The sequence below is a fragment of the Gorilla gorilla genome, chromosome 9 (assembly GCF_029281585.2).
Source record: "Gorilla gorilla gorilla isolate KB3781 chromosome 9, NHGRI_mGorGor1-v2.1_pri, whole genome shotgun sequence".
Taxonomy (NCBI): Eukaryota; Metazoa; Chordata; class Mammalia; order Primates; family Hominidae; genus Gorilla; species Gorilla gorilla.
In genome coordinates this window covers 123,936,356-123,962,191 of record NC_073233.2, presented here as the reverse complement: position 1 = coordinate 123,962,191, position 25,836 = coordinate 123,936,356, and the positions used below count along the sequence as shown (strand labels likewise).

The following is a 25,836-nucleotide window of genomic DNA, read 5'->3' as shown; positions in this document are numbered from 1 at the left end:
TCTGAACAGACCAATAAATAAGGAGATTGAATCAGTAATCAAAAACCTCCCAACAAAGGAAAGCTCAGAGCCAAATGGCTTCGTGGGTGAATTCTTTTTTGAAAAAGATCCAAGGCCAATTCATTTCAAACTCTTTAAAAAAAATTGAAGAGGGCCGGGCGTGGTGGCTCACGCCTGTAATCCCAGCACTTTGGGAGGCCGAGGCGGGTGGATCACGAGGTCAGGAGATCAAGACCATCCTGGCTAACACGGTGAAACCCCGTCTCTACTAAAAACACAAAAAATTAGCCGGGCGTGGTGGCGGGCGCCTGTAATCCCAGCTACTGGGAGGCTGAGGCAGGAGAATGGCGTGAACCCAGGAGGCGGAGCTTGCAGTGAGCCGAGATCGCGCCACTGCACTCCAGCCTGGGCGACAGAGCGAGACTCCGTCTCAAAAAAAAAAAAAAAAAAAAATTGAAGAGAAGGTAACACTTTCAAACTCACTTTATGAGGCTAGCATTAGTGTCATACCAAAGCCAGATAAGGACACTACAAGAAAAGAAAATTATAGGCCAATACCTTGACTAATATGATGTAAAAATCCTCAACAACATACTACTAAACTCAAACAGCACATTAAATGGCTAAAACACTATAATCAAACATAATTTATCCTTGAGATGCATGGATGGTTTGACATATGCAATTGACATATGCAAATTAAAAATGTGATACACCATATTAACAAAATAAAGAATCATATGGTCATCTCAATGGATGCAGAAAAAGTATTTGACAAAATTTAACATCTTTTTATGATAAAGTCTTTCAACAAATTAGATGTGAAAGGAATGTACTTCAACATAATAAAGACTAAATATGGCAAGCCCACAGGTAACTCCATACTCAATGGTGAGAAGATGGAAACTTTTCTCTAAGATCAGGAAAAAGACAAGGGTGCTTACTCTCACCACTTACATTAAACATAATACTTGAAGTCCCAGCCAGAGCAATTAAGTTAGAAAAAGAAATAAAAGGCATCCAAGATAGAAAAGAAAAAGTTAAATTGTCTCTGTTTTCAGATGACATTATCTTATATGTAGAAAATCCTAATGACTACAAAATATCTGTAATAAACAAATTCAGTGAAGTTGCAGAATACAAAATCAGTATACAAAAGTCACTTTTGTTTTTATACACTGACAACAAACTGTTCAAAAAGGAAAGAAATTGTTTCTATACACTTTTGTTTCTATACACTAACAAACTGCCCAAAAATGAAATTCTAAAAAATAATTCCACTTAACAATGGCATCAAAAAGAACAAATTATTTAGAAGGAGATGAAATACCTGTACACTAAAAACTATGACATTGATAAAAGAAATTGAAGAAGGCACAAGTAAATTGAAAGAACTCAAACAAATGTACAAGAAAAAAACAAACAACCCCATCAAAAAGTGGGCGAAGGACATGAACAGACACTTCTCAAAAGAAGACATTTATGCAGCCAAAAAAACACATGAAAAAGTGCTGATCATCACTGGCCATCAGAGAAATGCAAATCAAAACCACAATGAGATACCATCTCACACCAGTTAGAATGGCAATCATTAAAAAGTCAGGAAACAACAGGTGCTGGAGAGGATGTGGAGAAATAGGAACACTTTTAAACTGTTGGTGGGACTGTAAACTGGTTCAACCATTGTGGAAGTCAGTGTGGCGATTCCTCAGGGATCTAGAACTAGAAATACCGTTTGACCCAGCCATCCCATTACTGGGTATATACCCAAAGGACTATAAATCATGCTGCTATAAAGACACATGCACACGTATGTTTATTGCAGCATTATTCACAATAGCAAAGACTTGGAACCAACCCAAATGTCCAACAATGATAGACTGGATTAAGAAAATGTGGCACATATACACCATGGAATACTATGCAGCCATAAAAAATGATGAGTTCATGTCCTTTGTAGGGACATGGATGAAATTGGAAACCATCATTCTCAGTAAACTATCGCAAGAACAAAAAACCAAACACCACATATTCTCACTCATAGGTGGGAATTGAACAATGAGATCACATGGACACAGGAAGGGGAATATCACACTCTGGGGACTGTTGTGAGGTGGGGGGAGGGGGGAGGGATAGCATCGGGAGATATACCTAATGCTAGATGATGAGTTAGTGGGTGCAGCGCACCAGCATGGCACATGTATACATATGTAACTAACCTGCACAATGTGCACATGTACCCTAAAACTTAAAGTATAATAAAAAAAAAAAGGAAACTGCTTAACTTCTGTGCTCTGCTTTTTCATCTCTAAAATGGCAATAATAATAGTACTTCCTGTTTTCGGCACTTATGGGGATTAAATGAAAAAATGAAAGATAGGTTCATAGACTGGAAGAATAAATATTGTTAAAATTTCCATGTTATCCAAGGTGATACACAGATTTAATTCAATTTCTATCAAAACTCCAAAGCATTTTTCTCAAAAATAGAAAAAAAATACTTAAATGTGTAGGGAACAATAAGAAACCTTGAAAAGCCAAAGCAATTAACCAAAAAGATGGAGGCCTCACACTCCCTAATTTCCCTATGTTACAAAGTTATGGTAATCAAAACAGTGTGATATTGGCATAAAAAAGAGATTCATAGACCAATGAAACAGAATAGAGAGCCCAGAAGTAAACTCATCCATATGTGGTCAACTAATCTTTGACAAGAGCTCACAATGAAGATACACAATGGGAGAAAAAAAAGTTTCTTTGATAAATGGCTATGGGAAAAATGGATAGCCACATACAAAAGAATGAAACTGGACTCTTGTATATTGCTATATATAAATATTAACCCCAAATGGATTAAAGACTTAAATGTAATATCTGAAACTATAAAACTTTAGAAGAAAACAGGAAAAAAGGTTTTTGATACTGGCTATGAAAATGAGTTTTTGAATATGATATCAAACACACAGGCCACAAAAGTAAAAATACACAAGAGGGAGTACATCAAACTAAAAATCTTCCACACAGCAATGGAAACAATCAACAAAATGAAAAGGCAACCTAGAGAACTGGTAAAATATTTTCAAAGCATGTATCTGATAAGTGGTTAATATCCAAAATACATAAAGAATGCACACAGCTGAACAGCAAAACAAAAAAATAGCTGATTTTTAATAAATGGGCAAAGGCTCTGAACAGACAATTTTCCAAAGAAGATATACAAATGCCGAACAGGTATATGGAAAGTTACTTAACATCACTATCTTTAGAGGAATGCAAATCAAAATCACACTGAGCTATCGTCTCACACTTGTTAGAGTGGCTATTCAAAAAGACAAGAGGTAAGTGTTGGTGAGGCTGTGAAAAAATTAAAACCCTTGAATACTGTTGGCGGGATTGTAAATTGATATAGCCATTATGGAAAAGTGTGGAAATTCCTCAAACATTTTAAAATAGAACTACCAGAAAACCCAACAACTTTACTTCTGGGTATATGTCCAAAGGAAATGAAATCAGTATCTCAAAGAGATATCTGCACTCTCATATTCACTGCAGCATTATTTATAATAGCCAAGATATGGAAACAATCTAAGTGCCATTGACAGATGAATGAGTTAAGAATTAATATATATATATTCATTATATCTAATTTATATTATATTTCTACATATACTATACCTATATTTTATATGTAATAATATATGTATATAATATACTTCTATAGTATATATATATTATATATCTATAATATATATGCACACACATACATACATAATAGAATATTATCCAGCTACGATAAAGAAGGAAATCCTGCCAATTGCAGCAATATGGATGAACCTGGAGGACATTATGCTAAGTGGGAAAAGCCAGACACAGAAAGAAAGTCACTCTATGATCTTACTTATATATGGAATCTAAAAAGGTCCAATTCATAGTAACACGTTGAATGATGGTTGTCAGTGGCTAGGGGGTAAAGGGGGTTGTGGGAAATTAATCACAAAGTACACATTTTTAGTTATAAGATTCACTAGTTCTGGGAATCTAATGTACAGCATGGGTGGTGATGGGTGTGTTGATTTGATTGTGCCAATCATTACACAAAGTATACATATATCAAATTATCACATTATACATCTTGAATATATACAATCTTTATTTATCAATTAAATATTTTAAAATAAATTTTAAAAACACCAGAGAAAATCCTTGTGGTATACAATAGAATATTACTCATAAATAAAATGATCTATTTAAAACATGAATGAATCTCAAAATAACTATGTTGAGTGGAAGAAGCTAGACACCAAAATAATTTGCACTATATCCTGTTTATTAAAACTCCAGATATTGCAAACTAGTGTGTAATTACAGATAGCATGTCAGTAGTTGCCTGTAAGGATGAGGATGGCAGGCATACAAGGGGGCATGAGAAAACTTTTGGTTATGTTAAATATGTTCATTATCCTGATTGTGGCAATGGCTTTATGATTATATACATGTGTCAAACTTATCAAATTGTACACTTTAAATAAGTGTGGTCTATTTTATATCAGTTCTACTTCAATAAAACTGATTTTTAAAGGCATATAGATGGCTAAGAGGTACATGAGAAGGTATTCAAAGTCACTAATCATCTGGGAAACACAAATGAAAACCACAATGAGATATTACCTCACATCTGTTAAAATGGCTATTCAAAAAGACCAGAGATAACAAGTGTTGGCAAGGATGTGGAATAAAGGCAATCCTTATATCCTCTTGGTGGGAATGTAAATTGGTACAGCCATTATGAAAAACAGCATGGAGGGTCCTCAAAACGTTAAAAATAGAACTACCATATGATCTAGCAACCTCATGCCTGGGTACGTATCCAAAGGAAACAAAATCAGTGTCTTGAAAAGTTATCAACACTCCTATGTTTATTTTAGCATTATTGACAGTAGCTAAGATATAAAAATGACCTAAGCAGCAATCCATGAATAATCGAATAAAGAAAATGTGACGTATGCATACGACAGAATATTATTTGTCATTAGAAAGCAGGGAATTCTACTATTTGTGATAATGCGGATGAAACTGCAGGCCCTTACGCTAAGCGAAATAAGCCAGACAGAGAAAGACAAATGCTGTATGGTATCACTTATATGTGGAATCGTAAGAAAAAAAGTTGAACTCATAGAAGCAGAGAGTGGAATGGTGGTTGCCAAGGGGCTGGGGCAGGGGTAGGAAAAATGAGGAGATGTTGGTCAAAGGGTACAAACTGTTAGTTATAGGTAAATAAGTTCTGAGGATATAATATCCTGCATGGTGACTACCGTTAATAATACCGTATTGTATTCTTCAACTTTTTTTTTTAAAAAAGCTAACAATGTGAGGTGGTGGATGTGTTAACTAGATTGTGGTAATCACTCCACAGTGCAAACACATATCAAATCATCACATCATACATCATATGTTAACATATATAATTTTATTTGTTGATCATACTTCAATAAAGCTGAATAATTTTTATCTAAAAATACATAACAAAAAGGGAAAGAAAAGTTGCTCAGTGTCATTAGTTACAAGGAAAATGTAAATCAAAACCACAATGAGGTAATACTTCATACCCATCAGGACAGCGATAATAAAAAAGATAAAAATTTACAAGTACTGGTAAGGATGTGGAGAAATTGGAACTCTTGTGCATTGCTGGTGGGAATGTAAGATTATGCTGCTACTGTGGAAAACAGTTTGGTGGTTAAAGATAAAGTTACCATATGACCCACCAATTCTATGCTCCTAGGTATATATCTCATATAACTGAAAACAGGAACTCAAACAAACACATGTACACAGTTGCTGATAGCCATATTATTCGCAGTAGTCAAAATGTGGAAACAACACAAACATCTATCAACAGAAGAATGGATAAACAAATTATGGTATATACATACAATAAAATATAATTTAGTTATAAAAAGGAATAAAGTACTAATATGTGCTGCAATGTGGATGAACCTCAAAAATGTTATGTTAAGAAGTCAGAAAAGATTACATATTATATAATTCCACTTATATAAAATACCCATAATTTGTAAATTTGTAAAGATAGGAAGCAGATTAGTGGTTCCTAGGGGTTAGAAAGGAGGAGGGGTAGGGTTGGGGAAAGTGGAGAGTAATTGCTTAATTGGTAGAGGGTTACATATTTTTTTGTTGTTGTTTTGTTTTTTTTTAATATACTTTAAGTTTTAGGGTACATGAGCACAACGTGCAGGTTTGTTACATATGTATACGTGTGCGATGTTGGTGTGCTGCACCCATTAACTCGTCATTTAACATTAGGTATATCTCATAATGCTATCCCTCCCGCCTCCCCCCACCCCACAACAGGCCCCAATGTGTGATGTTCCCCTTCCTGTGTCCATGTGTTCTCATTGTTCAATTCCCACCTATGAGTGAGAACATGCGGTGTTTGGTTTTTTGTCCTTGCAATAGTTTGCTGAGAATGATGGTTTCCAGCTTCATCCATGTCCCTACAAAGGACATGAACTCATCATTTTTTATGGCTGCATAGTATTCCATGGTGTACATGTGCCACATTTTCTTGATCCGTCTATCATTGTTGGACATTTGGGTTGGTTCCAAGTCTTTGCTATTGTGAATAGTGCCGTGATAAACATACGTGTACATGTGTCTTCATAGCAGCATGTTTTGTAATCCTTTGGGTATATACCCAGTAATGGGATGGCTGGGTCAAATGGTATTTCTAGTTCTAGATCCCTGAGGAATCGCCACACTGATTTCCACAATGGTTGAACTAGTTTACAGTCCCACCAACAGTGTAAAATTGTTCCTATTTCTCCACATCCTCTCCAGCACCTGTTGTTTCCTGACTTCTTAATGATCACTGTTCTAACTGGTGTGAGATGATACCTCATTGTGGTTTTGATTTGCATTTCTCTGATGGCCAGTGATGATGAGCATTTTTTCATGTGTCTTTTGGCTGCATAAATGTCTTCTTTTGAGAAGTGTCTGTTCATATCCTTTGCCTACTTTTTGATGGGGTTGTTTGTTTTTTTCTTGTAAATTTGTTTGAGTTCATTGTAGATTCTGGATATTAGCCCTTTGTCAGATGAGTAGGTTGCAAAAATGTTCTCCCATTCTTCAGGTTGCCTGTTCACTCTGATGGTAGTTTCTTTTGCTGTGCAGAAGCTCTTGAGTTTAATTAGATCCCATTTGTCAATTTTGGCTTTTGTTTCCATTGCTTTTGGTGTTTTAGACATGAAGCCCTTGCCCAAGCCAATGTCCTGAATGGTATTGCCTAGGTTTTCTTCTAGGGTTTTTATGGCTTTAGGTCTAACATGTAGGTCTTTAATCCATCTTGAATTAATTTTTGTATAAGGTGTAAGGAAGGGATCCAGTTTCAGCTTTCTACATATGGCTAGCCAGTTTTCCCAGCACCATTTATTAAATAGGGAATCCTTTCCCCATTGCTTGTTTTTGTCAGGTTTGTCAAAGATAAGATAGTTGTAGACATGTGGCATTATTTCTGAGGGTTGTGTTCTGTTCCATTGATTTATATCTCTGTTTTGGTACCAGTACCATGCTGTTTTGGTTACTGTAGCCTTGTAGTATAGTTTGAAGTCAGGTAGCGTGATGCCTCCAGCTTTGTTCTTTTGGCTTAGGATTGACTTGGCGATGCAGGCTCTTTTTTGGTTCCATATGAACTTTAAAATAGTTTTTTTCCAATTCTGTGAAGAAAGTCATTGGTAGCTTGATGGAGATGACATTGAATCTATAAATTACCTTGGGCAGTATGGCCATTTTCACAATATTGATTCTTGCTACCCATGAGCATAGAATGTTCTTCCATTCGTTTGTATCCTCTTTTATTTCATTGAGCAGTGATTTGTAGTTCTCCTTGAGGAGGTCCTTCACATCCCTTGTAAGTTGGATTCCTAGATATTTTATTATCTTTGAAGCAATTGTGAATGGGAGTTCATTCATGATTTGGCTCTCTGTTTTTCTGTTACTGGTGTATAAGAATGCTTGTGATTTTTGCACATTGATTTTGTATCCTGAGACTTTGCTGAAGTTGCCTATCAGCTTAAGGAGATTTTGGGCTGAGACAATGGGGTTTTCTAGATATACAAGCATGTCATCTGCAAACAGGGACAATTTGACTTCCTCTTTTCCTAATTGAATACCCTTTATTTACTTCTCCTGCCTGATTGCCCTGGCCAGAACTTCCAACACTATGTTGAATAGGAGTGGTGAGAGAGGGCATTCCTGTCTTGTGCCAGTTTTCAAAGGAAATGCTTCCAGTTTTTGCCCATTCAGTATGATATTGGCTGTGGGTTTGTCATAGATAGCTCTTATTATTTTGAGATATGTCCCATCAGTACCTAATTTATTGATAGTTTTTAGCATGAAGGGTTGTTGAATTTTGTCAAAGGCCTTTTCTGCATCTATTGAGATAATCATGTGGTTTTTGTCTTTGGTTGTGTTTATATGCTGGATTACATTTATTGATTTGCGTATGTTGAACCAGCCTTGCATCCCAGGGATGAAGCCCACTTGATCATGGTGGATAAGCTTTTTGATGTGCTGCTGGATTTGGTTTCCCAGTATTTTATTGAGGATTTTTGCATTGATGTTCAGCAGGGTATTGGTCTAAAATTCCCTTTTTTTGTTGTATCTCTGCCAGGCTTTGGTATCAGGATGATGCTGGCCTCATAAAATGAGTTAGGGAGGATTCCCTCTTTTTCTATTGATTGGAATAGTTTCGGAAGGAATGGTACCAGTTCCTCCTTGTACCTCTGGTAGAATTTGGCTGTGAATCCATCTGGTCCTGGACTTTTTTTGGTTGGTAAGCTATTAATTATTGCCTCAATTTCAGAGTCTGTTATTGGTCTATTCAGAGACTCAACTTCTTCCTGGTTTAGTCTTGGGAGGGTGTATGTGTCGAGGAATTTATCCATTTCTTCTAGATTTTCTAGTTTATTTGCGTAGAGGTGTTTATAGTATTATCTGATGGTAGTTTGTACTTCTGTGGGATTGGTGGTGATATCCCCTTTATCATTTTTTATTGCGTCTATTTGATTCTTCTCTCTTTTCTTCTTTATTAGTCTAGCTAGCGGTCTATCAGTTTTGTTGACCTTTTCAAAAAACCAGCTCCTGAATTCATTGATTTTTTTGAAGGATTTTTTGTGTCTCTATCTCCTTCAGTTCTGCTCTGATCTTAGTTATTTCTTGCCTTCTGCTAGCTTTTGAATGTGTGTGCTCTTGCTTCTCTAGTTCTTTTAATTGTGATGTTAGGATGTCAATTTTAGATCTTTCCTGCTTTCTCTTGTGGGCATTTAGTGCTATAAATTTCCCTCTACACACTGCTTTAAATGTGTCCCAGAGATTCTGGTATGTTGTGTCTTTGTTCTCATTGGTTTCAAAGAACATCTTTATTTCTGCCTTCATTTCATTATTTACCCAGTAGTCATTCAGGAGCAGGTTGTTCAGTTTCCATGTAGTTGAGTGGTTTTGAGTGAGTTCCTTAATCCTGAGTTCTAGTTTGATTGCACTGTGGTCTGAGAGGCAGTTTGTTATAATTTCTGTTCTTTTACATTTGCTGAGGAGTGCTTTACTTCCAACTATGTGGTCAATTTTGGAATAGGTGTGGTGTGGTGCTGAAAAGAATGTATATTCTGTTGATTTGGGGTGGAGAGTTCGTAGATGTCTATTAGGTCCGCTTGGTGCACAGCTGAATTCAATTCCTGGATATCCTTATTAACTTTCTGTCTCGTTGATCTGTCTAATGTTGAGTGGGGTGTTAAAGTCTCCCATTATTATTGTGTGGGAGTCTAAGTCTCTTTCTAGGTCTCTAAGCACTTCCTTTATGAATCTGGGTGCTCCTGTTTTGGGTGCATATATATTTAGGATGGTTAGCTCTTCTTGTTGAATTGATCCCTTTACCATTTTGTAGTGGCCTTCTTTGTCTCTTTTGATCTTTGTTGGTTTAAAGTCTGTTTTATCAGAGACTAGGATTGCAACCCCTGCCTTTTTTTGTTTTCCATTTGCTTGGTAGATCTTCCTTTATCCCTTTATTTTGAGCCTATGTGTGTCTCTGCACGTGAGATGGGTTTCCTGAATACAGCACACTGATGGGTCTTGAATCTCTATCCAATTTGCCAGCCTGTGTCTTTTAATTGGAGCGTTTAGCCCATTTACATTTAAAGTTAATATTGTTATGTGTGAATTTGATTCTATCATTATGATGTTAGCTGGTTATTTTGCTCGTTAGTTGATGCAGTTTCTTCCTAGGCTTGAAGGTCTTTACAATTTGGCATGTTTTTGCAGTGGCTGGTACCGGTTGTTCCTTTCTATGCTTAGTGCTTCCTTCAGGAGCTCTTTTAGGGCAGGCCTGGTGGTGATAAAATCTCTCAGCATTTGCTTGGCTGTAAAGTATTTTATTTCTCCTTCACTTATGAAGCTTAGTGTGGCTGGATATGAAATTCTGGGTTGAAAATTCTTTTCTTTAAGAATGTTGAATATTGGCCCCCACTCTCTTCTGGCTTGTAGAGTTTCTGCTGAGAGATCAGCTGTTAGTCTGATGGGCTTCCTTTTGTGGGTAACCGGACCTTTCTCTCTGGCTGCCCTTAGCATTTTTTCCTTCATTTCAACTTTGGTGAATCTGACAATTATGTGTCTTGGAGTTGCTCTTCTTGAGGAATATCTTTGTGGTGTTCTCTGTATTTCCTGAATTTGAATGTTGGCCTGCCTTGCTTGATTGGGAAGTTCTCCTGGAAAATATCCTGCAGAGTGTTTTCCAACTTGGTTCCATTCTCCCCGTCACTTTCAGGTACACCAATCAGATATAGATTTGGTCTTTTCACATAGTCCCATATTTCTTGGAGGCTTTGTTCGTTTATTTTTATTCTTTTTTCTCTAAACTGCTCTTCTCACTTCATTTCATTCATTTGATCTTCCATCACTGATGCCCTTTCTTCCAGTTATCAAATCAGCTACTGAGGCTTGTGCATTTGTCATGTAGTTCTCGTGCCTTGGTTTTCAGCTCCCTCAGGTCCTTTAAAGACTTCTCTGCATTAGTTATTCTAGTTAGCCATTTGTCTAATTTTTTTTTCAAGGTTTTTAACTTCTTTGCCATGGGTTCGAACTTCCTCCTTTAGCTTGGAGTAGTTTGATCGTCTGAAGCCTTCTTCTCTCAACTCATCAAAGTCATTATCCATCCAGCTTTATTCTGTTGCTGGTGAGGAGCTGCATTCCTTTGGAGGGGAGAGGCACTCTGATTTTTAGAGTTTCCAGTTTTTCTGCTCTGTTTTTTCTTCATCTTCGTGGTTTTATCTACCTTTGGTCTTTGACGATGGTGACATACAGATGGAGTTTTTGTGTGGATGTCCTTTCTGTTTGTTAGTTTTCCTTCTAACAGTCAGGACCCTCAGCTGCAGGTCTGTTGGAGTTTGCTGGAGGTCCACTCCAGACCCTGTTTGCCTGGGTATCAGCAGCGGAGGCTGCAGAACAGTGGATATTAGTGAACAGGAAATGTTGCTGCCTGATCGTTCCTCTGGAAGTTTTGTCTCAGAGGGGTACCCGGCCGTGTGAGGTGTCAGTCTGTCCCTACTGGGGGGTGCCTCCCAGTTAGGCTACTTGGGGGTCAGGGACCCACTTGAAGATGCAGTCTGTCGGTTCTCAGATCTCCAGCTGCGTGCTGGGAGAACCACTACTGTCTTCAAAGCTGTCAGACAGGGTCATATATGTCTGCAGAGATTTCTGCTGCCTTTTGTTTGGTTATGCCCTGCCCCTAGAGGTGGAGTCTACAGAGGCAGGCAGGCCTCCTTGAGCTGCGGTGGGCTCCACCCAGTTTGAGCTTCCCAGCTGCTTTGTTTACCTACTCAAGCCTTGGCAATGGGGGGCGCCCCTCCCCCAGCCTCACTGCTGCCTTGCAGTTTGATCTCAGACTGCTGTGCTAGCAGTGAGCAAGGCTCCGTGGGCGTAGGACCCTCTGAGTCATGCACGGGATATAATCTCCTGGTGTGCCATTTGCTAAGACCATTGGAAAAGTGCAGTATTAGGGTGGGAGTGACCCGATTTTCCAGGTGCCATCTGTCGCCACTTTCTTTGATTAGGAAAGGGAATTCCCTGACCCCTTGCACTTCCCGGGTGAGGTGATGCCTTGCCCTGCTTCGGCTCACACTTGGTGCACTGCACCCACTGTCCTGCACCCTCTGTCCGACACTCCCCAGTGAGATGAACCCGGTACCTCAGTTGGAAATGCAGAAATCACCCATTTTCTGCGTCGCTCACGCTGGGAGCTGTAGACTGGAGCTGTTCCTATTCGGCCATCTTGAAATGCCGGACCAAGGGTTATATTTTGGATTTATTAAAATGTTTTAGAACTACCTAGAGGTAGTGGTTGCACAACATTGTGAAAGTACCAAATGCTACTGAGTTGTACACTTTAAAATGTTTAATTATATGTTATGTAAATTTTACCTCAATTTAAAAACAACTAAAAATAATAAATAATTTTAAAAATAAAGGTATACAGAGTGAAATAAAGGAAGTAATACTATCTTTATTTGCACACGACATTATAGTTTTACAGAAAATTATAAGGAATTTACAATAAAATCTATAGAACAAATATGTGACTTTATCATGTTTATAAGATGCAAGGGCAATATACCAATATTAACTATATTTTTATATGTTATCAATAAACAATTTAAAAATGAAATAATAAATTATATTATTAATACTAGTATAAAAATGAAAATATGTAGGGATAAATTTAATGAAATATGTGCAAGATCAGTATCTTGAAAACTACAAAATACTGTTGAGAGGGATTTTTAAAGATGTAAATAAATGGCATGACATACCATGTTCATGGATCAAAAGACTCAATAGTGTTAAGATGTCAGTTGTCCCTAATTTACTCTACAGTTTCAAACTATTCCTATTAAAGTCCTAGAAGCCTTCTCTTTTAGAAAATAGCAAGTTGATTCTAAAATTTATATGGAAATGCAATGAATTTAGACTTGTGAAAATATTTTTTTGAAAAATAACAGCTATGAAAGATTTATATTATATGATTTCCAGACTTACTATAAAGCTATAGTAATACACAGGTACTCACATAAAGATAGGTTTTTTGGATCAATGGAGAGGAATCAAAGGTCCAGAAATAGACCTTCACATATATGGTAAATTGATTTTCAACAAAGGTCACAAGATAAATCACTGAAGAAAGAAAAGTATTTTCAACAAATGGTGCTGAGATAACTGGATATCTACATGAAAAAAAGTAAAACTCAGCCTTCACCTAATAACATACACAAAAATGAACTGAAAATGGATCATAGACCTAAACACAAAAGCTAAAATAACAATATTTCCAGACAAAAAAATCACAGCATAAAATTGTCATGACTTTGAGGTAGGCAAATATTTCTTGAATAAAACACAAAAAGCAAAAGCCCTAAAGAAAATAATTACTAATTTAAAAATTTTAAACTAGCAAAATGAAAAGGTAAACCACAAACTAGAATAAAATGTTCTGAATACATGTATTTTACAAGGAATTTTAATCCAGATTATGTAAATAACTTATTCCAGCTTAATAAGAAGAAAATAATCCAATGAAACGTTGGTAAACATTTAAGATAGTTCACAAAGAATATATACCATGAAAAGATGCTGAACATCATTAGTCATAAGGGAAAAGTAAATTAAAGCCATACCATGAGATACCTTTATTATACCTACTAGAATGATTAAAATTAAAAAGACACATTACCAAGTGTTGGTAAGGAATTGAAGCTACAGGAACTCTCATACACTGTTAGTAGAAATAAAAAAAATGACACAAACACCTTGAAAAACAGCCTGACAGTTTCTTAAGAAGTTAAATATACCCTTACCATACATAAACTATGGCAATATCCTTTCTAGCCTCTCTCTTGTGGACACATTAGACATTACCATGTCTAGTAAATGTGCACAAGAAAACAAATTCAAGGATTCTCTTGATAGCATTGCTTCTAATAGTGAATAAATGGAAATAAACTGTGCCTTATCAGGCAACTAACAAACTGTGGTGTATTCATACAGTGAAATACTATATAATAATTACAGTGAATAGACTACAGCCACATATATCAACATGAAGAAAGCTCATAAGAAAAAGTTGAGTGAAAAAATTAATTGTAATAGGGTATGTATTATTTGCAGACACACATAAATAGTAAAAGCACGAAACACAAATGGACATTACACAAACTTCAAGTTAGTATATATCTATGGGGTGAAGAAATGGGAGAAGAATGTAGGTGGGACCTTATCTGTAACTGAAATTATTTCTTTTAAAAAATAGAGATCTGAAGCAGATATGACAACATATTAATTTCTGTTTAATTTCAGTTGTAGAAACACAAATGTTTATTATATTTTGAAAATGTCTCTGTTTTTTGTGTTTTGTAACATAAAACAGGAAGAAAGTGGCCCATCCTCAAAGAGAGGGGAAGGTCAGTCCAAAGAGTTTGGTTTGCTGAGCCCCCTCAGGAATTCATGCAGAAATCAAGTTCCATGTGGCTTCCATTGCACCTTCCAGAAAAGAGTCAGAAAATACACCCAGGAGACCATGCCAGAGAGGAAGGTGTAAGATTCTGGAAACTGCAGCCTCCTACATTTGGTACCCGCCACTTTCACTTCAGTTTCTGACAGCAATCAGCAGGTTCTCAGAACCAAAAGGGCCTGCAGGATTGTCCTCAGAAGCATCAGGGATGTGAGGGCTGGGAAGGCTGAGTTTCACTCTGCAGCCAGGTTTGAAGAGATAGAGTCTAAGCAAAAAAATGGGGATGGTCTCAGTTAATGCGGTGAGAGGAAACAGTATAACCCTGGTGTGGAGAAGAAGGAGAATAAGTGAACTTAATGAGGACCTCATTCTACACAGATTCCTGAAATGCCCTAACATACAATCACATTGCCATAAGCACTTAGAGTCTTCTTCTGCATACTACTCCATGGGAATATTTCAGAATTCTCGGAGAGCTGATCCAACACAATAGATCCTAAGTTCCTTGACCTTTCTTAATCCCACTGAACATTGTTTCCACTCCTATATGGCTGTGTCTTACCTATATATCATCATTTGGCTCTTCCTTCAGTGTGAAAACTTCAAATCTAGTGGCCCTTCTCTGCCAAAATAAGTGTATCAGGTCTTTTACTTTCTAATTCCCATTGTACTTGCTCTTCAATCCCACTGATGTCTCCGGCCTGTGAATCCCTCATTTTCCTTTTATCTATCAACTATCTTTTAATTTCATTCTTTTACCAACCATAAAACCCACATGGATATCTTGAGTTATTCACTTGTAACTTCAACTCTTTTCTCCCATTTTCTTACTTGGCATTCTTTCCAAATTCATTCTGCAATCTATATTCTCTGTCCCTAAACATGTATGGCTGAGAAGAGCCAGAGAAAATTTTATATCCATACAAGCTGACATTATTGGAAATTTATAATTTCCAATATGAACTGGTTTTCAATTCTGTTTAACAAACCTTTCCTTTGGCTTAGACAATTCATTGTCAATATTCCTTTAGAAGATATTCCAAACCCATCTTTTCCTTAATCATTCTCTGAACCTCTGGCTTTCTACTTCACAAAGAATAAGAAGGCTATCAGGTGTGAGTTAACTATACCTGTGTCTAAACCCACAGTGGGATATTTTGTAATCTATACAATCATATGACCCTCTGTTCAAGGTTTATCATTCCCATGTACTTTGGGCCGTTTTTCCTTCTCTTATTCCTTCAGGATCAAATGCATTCTCTTTTCTGCCTTTATCCTTTTGATATATAAATATCTGCAAGGCTTTCCCATCTTAAAATCAAACAAGCAAAAACATTTACAAAAAATCATCCACACTTCCCCATCCATTTAAAAAATTATAAAGTTTCCTAATATATATTTTTCTAATATAGAGATGTATTCTAATATATGTAATTCGTATACATACATACATGACTGTGTTTGTGTGTCCTTCACTTTCCGTATACCCCATGAGTCACAGCTCATGGCTCTCACTCTTTTACTACACCACTAAAAGTACTCTGGCAAGTCACCAGTGACCTTCTATGTTCATATCCAGTGACCACTTTTCTGTCTTATTTACCTGTGCTTCCTACAATATTTGATACTACTGATCAACCTCTCCCACTTTCAAGGAATAATTCACTTACTAGTGCCATGACATTGTGATATAATAAGAAATACATACTTGGTCTCTGCCCCCAGTTTCTGTCAAAGAGCTCCTAAAATCTTTGGAATTTCCTAGGCAATAAGGACTTCTTGTGTTTTAATGAGGTGACTCTTCGTAGGCTCCTGGATGGAGGTTGGTTACCAGAAAGACCAAGCCGGGATTAAAAGCTTGGGACTTTCAGCCCCACTGCCCGACTTCCAGGAAGAGAAGAAAGGCTGGAGATTGAGTTAAATAATAGATCATGTCTACATCATGAAGCCTCCATAAAAATCCCTGAACTACAGGGTTCAGAGCAATTCCAGGTTGTTGAACACATGAAGGTACTGTGAGGGTGGTGTACGCAGAGAGGCTTGGAAACTCTGTGCCTCTTCCCATACACTTTGCCCCGGGTAACTTTTCATTTCACTGTTCATCTGTGTCCTTTGTAATACAGTTTACAAGAAACCAGTAAACATATGTTTCTCTGAGTCATCCTAGGAAGTTATGGAACCCAAGGAGGGGATTGTGGGAACCCTGATTTAAAGCTGGAGGGTCAGAAGCAAAGGTCACAACCTGGGAGTTGCAACTGAAATATGAAGTGGGAGGCAGTCTTGTGGGTCTGAGTCCTTGACTTGTAGAGTCTGTGCTATCTCCAAGTAGACACTGTTGGAATCCAGTTAAGTTGCAGGATATCCAGCTACATCTGGGTGTCAGAGAATTGGTTGGGAATGCATGTGAGGGGGAAAAAACCACACATTTCGGTGGCCAGGAGTAAAGTCTTGGTTGTTGAGTGAGAGTAGTAGAGTGGAGAAAAATGGAGTTAGTTTGTTTTTCCATGTTCACTTGGTTTCCTCCATATCATGCTCCCCTGAAGCTTCTGCTGTCTCTCTACCTTTGCACTCAGTGTCCTTTACTCAGGTCTCATTCACTGTTTGTCTCCTTAATACTTGACTTTGACCCTCTGTCTTCTCAATCTACAAACTCTACGTGGGTGAATGCAGTGACTGCCCCTGTTCCCATGGCTTCCACACCACCTCAACCCTGACAACCGTAAAAACCTATACTGTATTTCCAATTCATATTTCCTTTCCTGAGCCCCAGGTCCTCATACTTAGCCATTTGCTGGTCATCTACTATAGCATACAAATTCAACATGTCTAAATCCATACCCTGTAGAATGTCTTTTCCTCCTAAATTCTCTGTTTTGCTTGGTGAAACTCCTGTCCTCTCAAATTCCAATACCAGCAACCTAGAATTTAACTTCTCCTTTTCCCTCCATGTACATCCAGTGAATAATCAAGACTTCTCTCAAGTATACCAAAGTATTTCTTGAAAGAGGCAGAAGAATTTGGTGGTTAGAAAGAGGATTACTTGAGCCAAACTGCATGGGTTTGTAGGCTGGTTTTGCCACTTACCAGCTGTTGACCTTGGTGAAGTTACTTATTTTCTCTGTGCTTCAATGTCCTCATATATGAAAAAGGAATGATAATAATAGTACCTACTTCATAGAGTTGTTGAAGATTTAAACAAATACATAAAAAGCATCTAGAAAGTAGCCCACAATAATCATTTGGTAACTCATTATCATTATAATATTATTAATTTCTTGTAATTTTCACAGCCACATATCCATGCAGATATCCATCATCTCTTTCCTCAGTCTTCTGTCCCTTCTCTCCTTCCGAGAAGGCTTAGGGGTTTTGGTACTGAGGTCTAGGAGTGGGAGTGGTCAGGGCTGTCTCATAGCAAGCAGCAAGGCAGGAATCCAAAGGCACTCATTATTTGGCTCCTGAGTAAGCGCAGACTGGGAAGCAAAAGAAGGTACAAAAAGACATCAGGGGAGGGAAACAAGAAGAACTGAGTCTGAAGGGAAGGGCTGGTCACCCAAATTGGACCGAGACAAATGAAGAATGTTCAGAGGTGGAGCTGGAGATGTTCCCAAGGCAAAATATGAAATTGAATATCGAGAAAATATATTTCAGAGAAATAGTCTCGTAACTCAGTGTTCTGCAATCCATGCTGTATATTAATATCACCTGAGGAGCATTTATGACCTACTGAAGCCGAGGTGCAGCCCAGGCAGATTTAATCAGAATCTCAGGATTGAGGTCACAATACCATGATTATTTTTTAATTCCCCGGGTTATTATAATGTGTGGCATGTGGCTAGGGTTGGGAATTAGTGTCCTAATTTTGATAACTTACTTCTCCAACACCATCCCTACCTGTCATATATACACACAGACAGTATGCACTTGCTTTTGTTAAGGCAAAGCTGGTCATGACATTATCTAGTCTAAAGCCCTTCAAGGGCTCTCCATAATCCTATAAGACAAAAAAAATCCCAATTCCATAGCATATAAAAAGCCTTTCCTGATTATAGCCTTCTCTACTTCCTGCTGGTTTTTGAGAGCCAATTGAGCATATTTTTTTCCCAGCTTTGAGTTTAACAATGTCTTGGAAGTTTGAAATCAGCCATGTTGGGTATGTTTACACTATAGAAATTGGCATGCTAAAAATCAGGGTTCCCGTAACCCCACCCCAAAATGCTGGTTGTTCAAATTTTACCAGCTCATCACTGCTTTCTCTCACATTTTCCACATTGAAATGTTAGATATACTCTACTGAAATGTTAGACAACTTGAACTTTCTAGAACATGGCCTTTCAGAAGCTGTTCCTTCTACTTATAATATTTTTGTCTTTTCTTAGTAACCATGCACATTTCTATTACCCTTCAAGTCTCAATGGAAACATCACCCTCCCTATGAATGCTCTCCCATCCACTCCAAGAAGAGTGGGTCTCTTCCTTCCCTGTTACCGCTACACATCATTGGTGTGATATTTAATGATTGTGTTTTGCTGCATGTAATAACCTGAATTGCTTGTGTACTTACATGGTGTTTTTCCCCATCATACTGTGAACCCCTTCTTGTCAAGGACCATCTCTCTGTCATCTTTGGATCTCTATTAGCCTATCATAGTGCCTGGCATATAGTAGACACTCAATAATTGTTTCTTCAATGAATAAGTGGGAGGATGAATGAATAAACCCATTGGAGGGGAATATTCAGAACAAAGAGCCTGGAGCAATACTGAAATGCCTCATTTTGGAGGACATTTAATGCCAGATTTGGACTTATCTTATAGTAAATGGAGAACCACTGAAGTTTTTCTGACAAGGGAAGTGACCTGTAACAAACCTTGTTTAGGATGGTTAGTCTGACAGTAGTGTTCAGAGGGGAATGAGAGAAGAGGAATCAGAGGAAAGAACTCTGGTCAAGGGGATCAGAAATTGAATAGGTGAAAAGGTAGAGTCAGAAAGTGGGCTCAGAAGAGACACACCTACCAGTCACTGGCATCCTGGGATGAGCATGGGGGAGAATTAATGTGATAGTGAGAAGCCCAGAAATAATAAGGAGAATTTGGTTTGCTTGCCTTGAAGAATAGAAAATGTAAGGATACGTGATGGCTCTCTTCAAATCTTTGACAACTACTCCCAGGGGAACAGAAATTAGCCAATTTATTTTGTATTCTGAGTTGCCCAGAGGTCAGATCTAAGACAAATATAAGGAAGACTTTTTTTATCCATTAGACATGTCTAAAAATGGAGCAAGCTGCCTAAAGAAGTAGTGAGTACCTTGTCACAGGAAATGATCAAGCAGGGCAATTGGTAGGGTATGTTACAGAGGGAATCCAAGAATTAGACCAGGTAGTTTTTCTGGCACTTAAGATTCTGTTATTTTCTGCTGGATTCTGTCCCAGTGAATTTGAGATAACAGTGCAATTTTCAGATGCAGTGTCCAGGAGCTGGAGTTCCTGGACATAAAGCCAAGGAGACCTCTCAGGGACAAAACTGTACTCTGAGTGTTGGATGCCTAAGCCCAGTACTGTTTACATTATACCATAGTTATCCCAAAGAAAACAGCCAGTGACAAAAAGTGGCAGTGCTGTGTTGAGTCATCTCTGTGACTTCTCGAACCCCAGGAGGGTGTCAGGAGGCCATGAAGAAAATGCCCCACAGCAGCTTTCCTTCCCCTTCTTGGCTTCAGAAGATGACCTCACTGTGTTTTCATCCAACAATAAGGTGTTCCCCAAGTTCTCTTTTCTCCAGCACAACGTTTCTTCTGCCTTTACACCTTCAAAGGCCCTCTGTCTTGCTGTGACATAGTCCTCCACATGTGTTCTTGGTCCCATTTCCCTTCTCCCCCTTCTAGGATCTTCCTCCATCTCTCTTGGTAACCAATCTTTGCTTTTTATTGGTTCTAAACATTTATAAGTATTTTTATCCTAGAACAAAAAAGTCCCTAAAATTACTAGTCAGCCTCTATTCACTCAAATTTGTCAAGTGGATGCTCTAGTCTTGTTGCCCTTGACCTTGGCCACATCCTTGCATCTCACTTCTTTCTTACAGTCCAACTTCGACCCCAAAGTGCTTTTCTGAAAGACAACCATGTAACACAGCAGAAACAGAATATGATTTGAGATCAGAAGGCTTGGATCAGTTACTATCCGAACCTCGCTTTCTTCATCACATTTGTTATGAGCATCAGATGAGCTAATAGATGAGGAAGACGTTTTCTCCCCATGAACTGAAAAACACTGTACAGATGTTAGTGTTAGTGAAACTGCTGTCACAGAGATGATCAGTGATGTCTTTCACCACCTGCTTCAAGGGCCTTTGCTCGGTTCTCCATCTCATAGTGTCTTTGCCACATTTGAACTTGCTGTGCCCTCCTTTGTGAAACTCTTTACTTCCATGGTTTCCTTTTCATTTGTTTCTAAGAAATTAACATCTCATTTCCAGTTTCCTCTCTGCATCCTCTTTCTCCCCCAACATCCAGATTCCTATAAGTTGTCTTCCCTTTTCTGCTGTTCCTCCTTTACTTCCAAGTGAGGGAATAATCACCCTTCCATGGATTCAACTATCTCTTCTGGATGCATAACCAATTCACATTTCTCTCCCAAGTTTTGGTCCCGGATTTAAAACCCTGCTGGATTTCTCCTCTGGTTTTCCTGCCAGGATCTCAAATTCTTTATTGTTGTCACAAGATAAATCAATGCATCTTTGTAGAGCCTCTGACAAAGTGGTTTGAAAAGGCCAGAGACTGAAATATTATTGGCCAGCCCTGCAAAGGAGTGCACTTATCATCATGGCCCATCTCCCAAATGCCAATCAGAGAGAACAATTCCTTTTATGTAAACTTCATGTTGTAAATTATAGTATCTGCGTGCCAAGTAGAGGATGGTAATATTCACTCCCATGAGTCTCTGGGTATTGCTAAAGCATTTTATGAATTGACAACTCTCCCATATTATCCATCTCTCTGGGTTCTATATTCTTGGTTTTGGAAACTGTCAATGGCCAAAGTCTATAAGCTGAGTTCCTGGGTCCTTCCCAAACCCTCCTTGATGGGTAAACAAGGTGATCATCAAAAGAGTAATAAGACCAATTCTTATCAGATTTCTTTTTCCTGGTCTGAGCCAAGAGAAACCACCCGTCTAGTCCAACTGGCCCAGAAATTCTATCCTTTTAATATTTTGAGTTGTATTAAACTATAAAAAATCTCTTCTTTATATCATAGCAAATATATGTGATCTATCTGTGTTTCCCTCTACTGGTCTCTTTAATTTATGTTAGTGGTAGATGTTTAATAAATGTTAGTTTTCTTTCCCTATTTCCCCTTTCTCTATCAGACTGCCAGAGCCATGAGGGGAGGGACTTAGTATTTCTCATTTTTGTACCCCTAATGCCATGCCTTATTCATCCACCCATACACATACACACACACACACACACACACACACACACACACACACACACACACACACACAGTTAAATTGAACTTATTAAAGTAAGTATAAAATATCTATGTGGGTGGTGTGGGAATATCCAGTTTTTAAATAGTATCAAGAAGGATAAGGTATGATGCCTTTTGCATTGACTGATGGGGCATATTATCCATATAATATATCATGGTTGTGTCTGAATGTAGCATTTCTGATCCCCAACCTGTAGCTCCAGAGAACCTTCTCTAGTGTCATCATCTTGTGTCTAACCCCTTAGCATTGACCAGGACCCATTCCCTACTTGCCCCTCAGTATGGCCAGGTAACTGGCAAACGGCAGTGTGCTGGAGGCAGCTCTCACAGGCTAGTGACGATCCATTATACACATCTCTTCCCAAGTCTGCATTAAGGGATATCACATTGGCAACTTTAAACTGGCAATGTGGGAGTATTTACACCATGGTAACTGGCAACCACTGCAAATCAGGGCTTTCTTTTCCCCCAGAGAGCTGGCTGTAAAACATTTACCACCACACCGTTGTTGTCAACATTATTCCTCGTTTATCTCTTTGCATGACTGGCTTCTTCTAATCCATAAATTTCAGCTCAAATATCACCTCTTCTGAGAGACATTTTTATCCCAAGTTACCCCCACTCCCTTCACTTTCTATTATATCATCCACTCTTTCCTTCAGAGGGTATATTTCAATCTGTAACTATCTTGTGCATGTATTTTGTGTACTGGTTTATTGTTCATCTTCCTCCCTAGAAACCTTATCTTGTCTCATTCACTGCTGTATTCTCAGTATCTAGTACAGGCTCAGGCACATAGTTGGTGTTTCAAAAATATCTACCTGAAGAATAAATAAGAACAATAAATGATTCTAACATCTCAGGCATCAAAGATGCAAAATACAATAGTTTATATACTTGTGTGTGTCTCCTACTACATTCTGAGTGTTTTGAGATTGATTTTCAATATATTCCCAGGACCTAGCACAGTGCCTGGAACATAGCAGAGGATCATTAAATTTTTAAGATGAATAAATGTAACATTAGAGACCAGCCAACTCATGTAAGTTTCCCTGTAACACCCCAGAGAACTCTATTCCTTCACCTTCGTCGACAGCATAAAAACACTACTGTTTTCTTCTGAGAAAGCAAAACCTCAAGGCAGGAGTTTGTCCCCACCAGCACTGCTGGAAAGACTGGGGTGGCATCAATTTATCTCATCCAACCTGTATTTTTCTTCTCTGACTGGGTCAGAGCAATTCATTATGTCACCCTTAGGCAAGTCCCCAAATGGGAATGAGAAAGGCCATGGCCCCGTCTCTTCCAGTGGGCTGCAGCAGAGATAGCTTTCCTTGCATGGATGAATAGCTGTAAGCCACCTTTGCCCCAGCCTCCTGGAGAAGGCAAAAGAAGTTTTCTAAATGTGTTCCTGCCATGCGGATCACTGAATTATGCATGAGGCCAAACCTAGGGAACAGCAAATCGTTGTGGGATGGAGGGGCAGGGTTCATCCAGAAAGGGAAATCGAAACCTTACTTGCCTCCTCCTCAGGATGGCTTCCCTCAATTGATAAGTAGTGTTATATTATTCCACATCTTTAATATATTATCGATGCATTTGGCAATGATATAATCCTGGCATCAGGAGTAATTCTTTCTTTTTAGTATGCTGCACTTACTACACTCAGGTGAGGCAGCTTGGACACAGGGCCTGGCTGATCCAACTCAAATCAATTAGATCCAGGACTTCTCTGGGCATTGATGGGCAGGATGAAAAAAGATGCATATTCATGATTTGCCTCAAAAGCAAGAGAGACCATGAGACAGTGAGTCTACAGGAGTCTTCTGGTGATACAGGCGAGAAGGCCTCTTTCTTTCATCTTTGCATGGAAGATGCCAAGTACCTTGCCACCATGGCCATAGTACTCAATATAGGGCTGCGCCATCCACCAGTGGCAAGCAGTGCTGCTCTCAGCTGAAAAAATGGAAAGGATCATCTTCATCTCAGTTGGTACTGCATTCCCAGCAGTGTTTTCTCCCCTGTCTCAGTTCTTTTCCAATGGGTAGTCATGCTTGTGGCCCAGAGGGCTCCAGTCATTTCGTAAGGCAGAAGTACCTCTAAATACCCCAAATTACACACTCAGGAGTGGAGTAGGGATGGATGTGGAATCTTTGGATATGGATCTTGGGCAGACAACAAAATCCTTAAACTGAGCAGGGAGGGCCATTGAGGTCAGCTGCTTGCATCTCAGGAAATTCCAGCAAACCTTGAAGAGCAGAGGAGCAGCAGCCTAGTTAGAGATCTACCAGCCAGGCTTTATATTATTCAGAAAAGCATGATCTTGCAATAAAAAATTCTTTTTCTGGAAAGTCACAACCTTCCCACTCACCTCCTGTATAGTGGAATGAGTGTTGGAATTGAAGTAAAAGAAAAAAAAAGATATGAGTTGAGTACTGGATTGGCCATTTTTCAAAGCTATGTGACCTTGGTTGCTTAGTCTCTCTTAACATTATTTATTCCACCAGTCAAATGGGAACAATTATAGATACCCTACATTACTCACAGTTTTGTGAGGGACAAATACAATAAATAAAATGAGATGATACAAATAGAAGCCATTTGTAGCCAAGGGCTATATGAACTTCAGGGACATTTGATCTGCCAGCACCCTTCCCTTCTTCTAGGAAGTGTCCTCTTCTTCTTGGAAATGTTTCCCTCCTAAAAGGAACCATGTGGTTCAAATAAAGGCTGCCATGTTGTTACTCCATGTGTGGGTATCTTTCCAAAGCCAGGTCAGTCATGGCCACCCCTGTCATAGCTGTCATCATTGAATGGGATGGCTCTGAGGTGGGCATCTAAACTCCAGTGAGGCATTCAGAGCCCTTCCCCAAGGGTTTTCATCTTGCTATGAGAAGAGTGTGAAGCAGTTCTCTCTAGGGGTGGAAGCTGCGAGATGGGAGGCATGCAGGTTGTTGGTCATTCTGTTCCCTAATGCATGGAGGAAGCCTGCTGCTGAGGGAGAAAATGAAGCTGCACAGAGAGAAAATGAAGAACAAACAGAGATGAAACACAGAGTTACCATGATATGTTTGGTTCAGATTTTCCTGTGGGTCCAAATGAATCCTTTCTTGTCCTATGGCTTGGAAGGATATTATTTCAGCATCCTTCAAATACTTTCCTCTTTTTGCCTAAGCCAGTTTCAATTTTATGTCTGTCACTTACAACCAAAAGAAGCTCCACAGAGAGGCAGCCATTCATTATTTTGGTTCCTAGTTCCAGGTGGGTCGTGGATCTCACATCCTGATCTCTCTGCCTTACTATTCACAGAACTCATTCTCCAAGGCCATTGCACTTGCCTTGTCTTTATTCACACTATGTGCACTTTTCCCATGTTCCAGGGACCCTCCCAAGCTTCTGGGTCTGCCTATAATCTAAGGAAGACATTTGGATATTATCCTGAGGAAACTCACTCAAGCACCATGTCTATAAAAGCACTCGATTAGAAGGCCAAGTCCACTTATTTATTCTGATGCATCTAATTATTTTATTTTCTATAGCATGCATTTATGTAGAAATTGTCAAATATTTTGCGGAATGGGGTAGGTTAGGTTACAACTAACTAAAAATTGCTAAGCTTTTACCATCAGCTGAGAACTACTGGGATAAAACAAAAATAAGACATGCCCTGCCCTTGAAATGCATATAGTCTTGCTGAACAAACAACGAAAAGCTAGAGAACAAGTCAGAAGAATAAAACCTGGCAAATTATGAGACACATATAAGTGTTTCAAACAATGACAGA

The 25,836-nt window shown here is 38.6% G+C and overlaps 2 long non-coding RNA genes across 2 annotated transcripts in view; one reads left to right on the top strand and one right to left on the bottom strand.

The window, feature by feature from the left end:
- The window catches only part of LOC129525561 (uncharacterized), a 565,073-nt gene that overhangs the window by 430,450 nt on the left and 108,787 nt on the right, over positions 1–25,836 (top strand). The window lies entirely within an intron of this gene.
- On the bottom strand, positions 14,382–18,027 carry LOC129525562 (uncharacterized). The gene is made up of 2 exons (XR_008669951.2): positions 17,651–18,027; positions 14,382–14,888 (listed from the first exon to the last, which is right to left on the bottom strand). It is a non-coding gene; the product is annotated as an uncharacterized lncRNA (long non-coding RNA).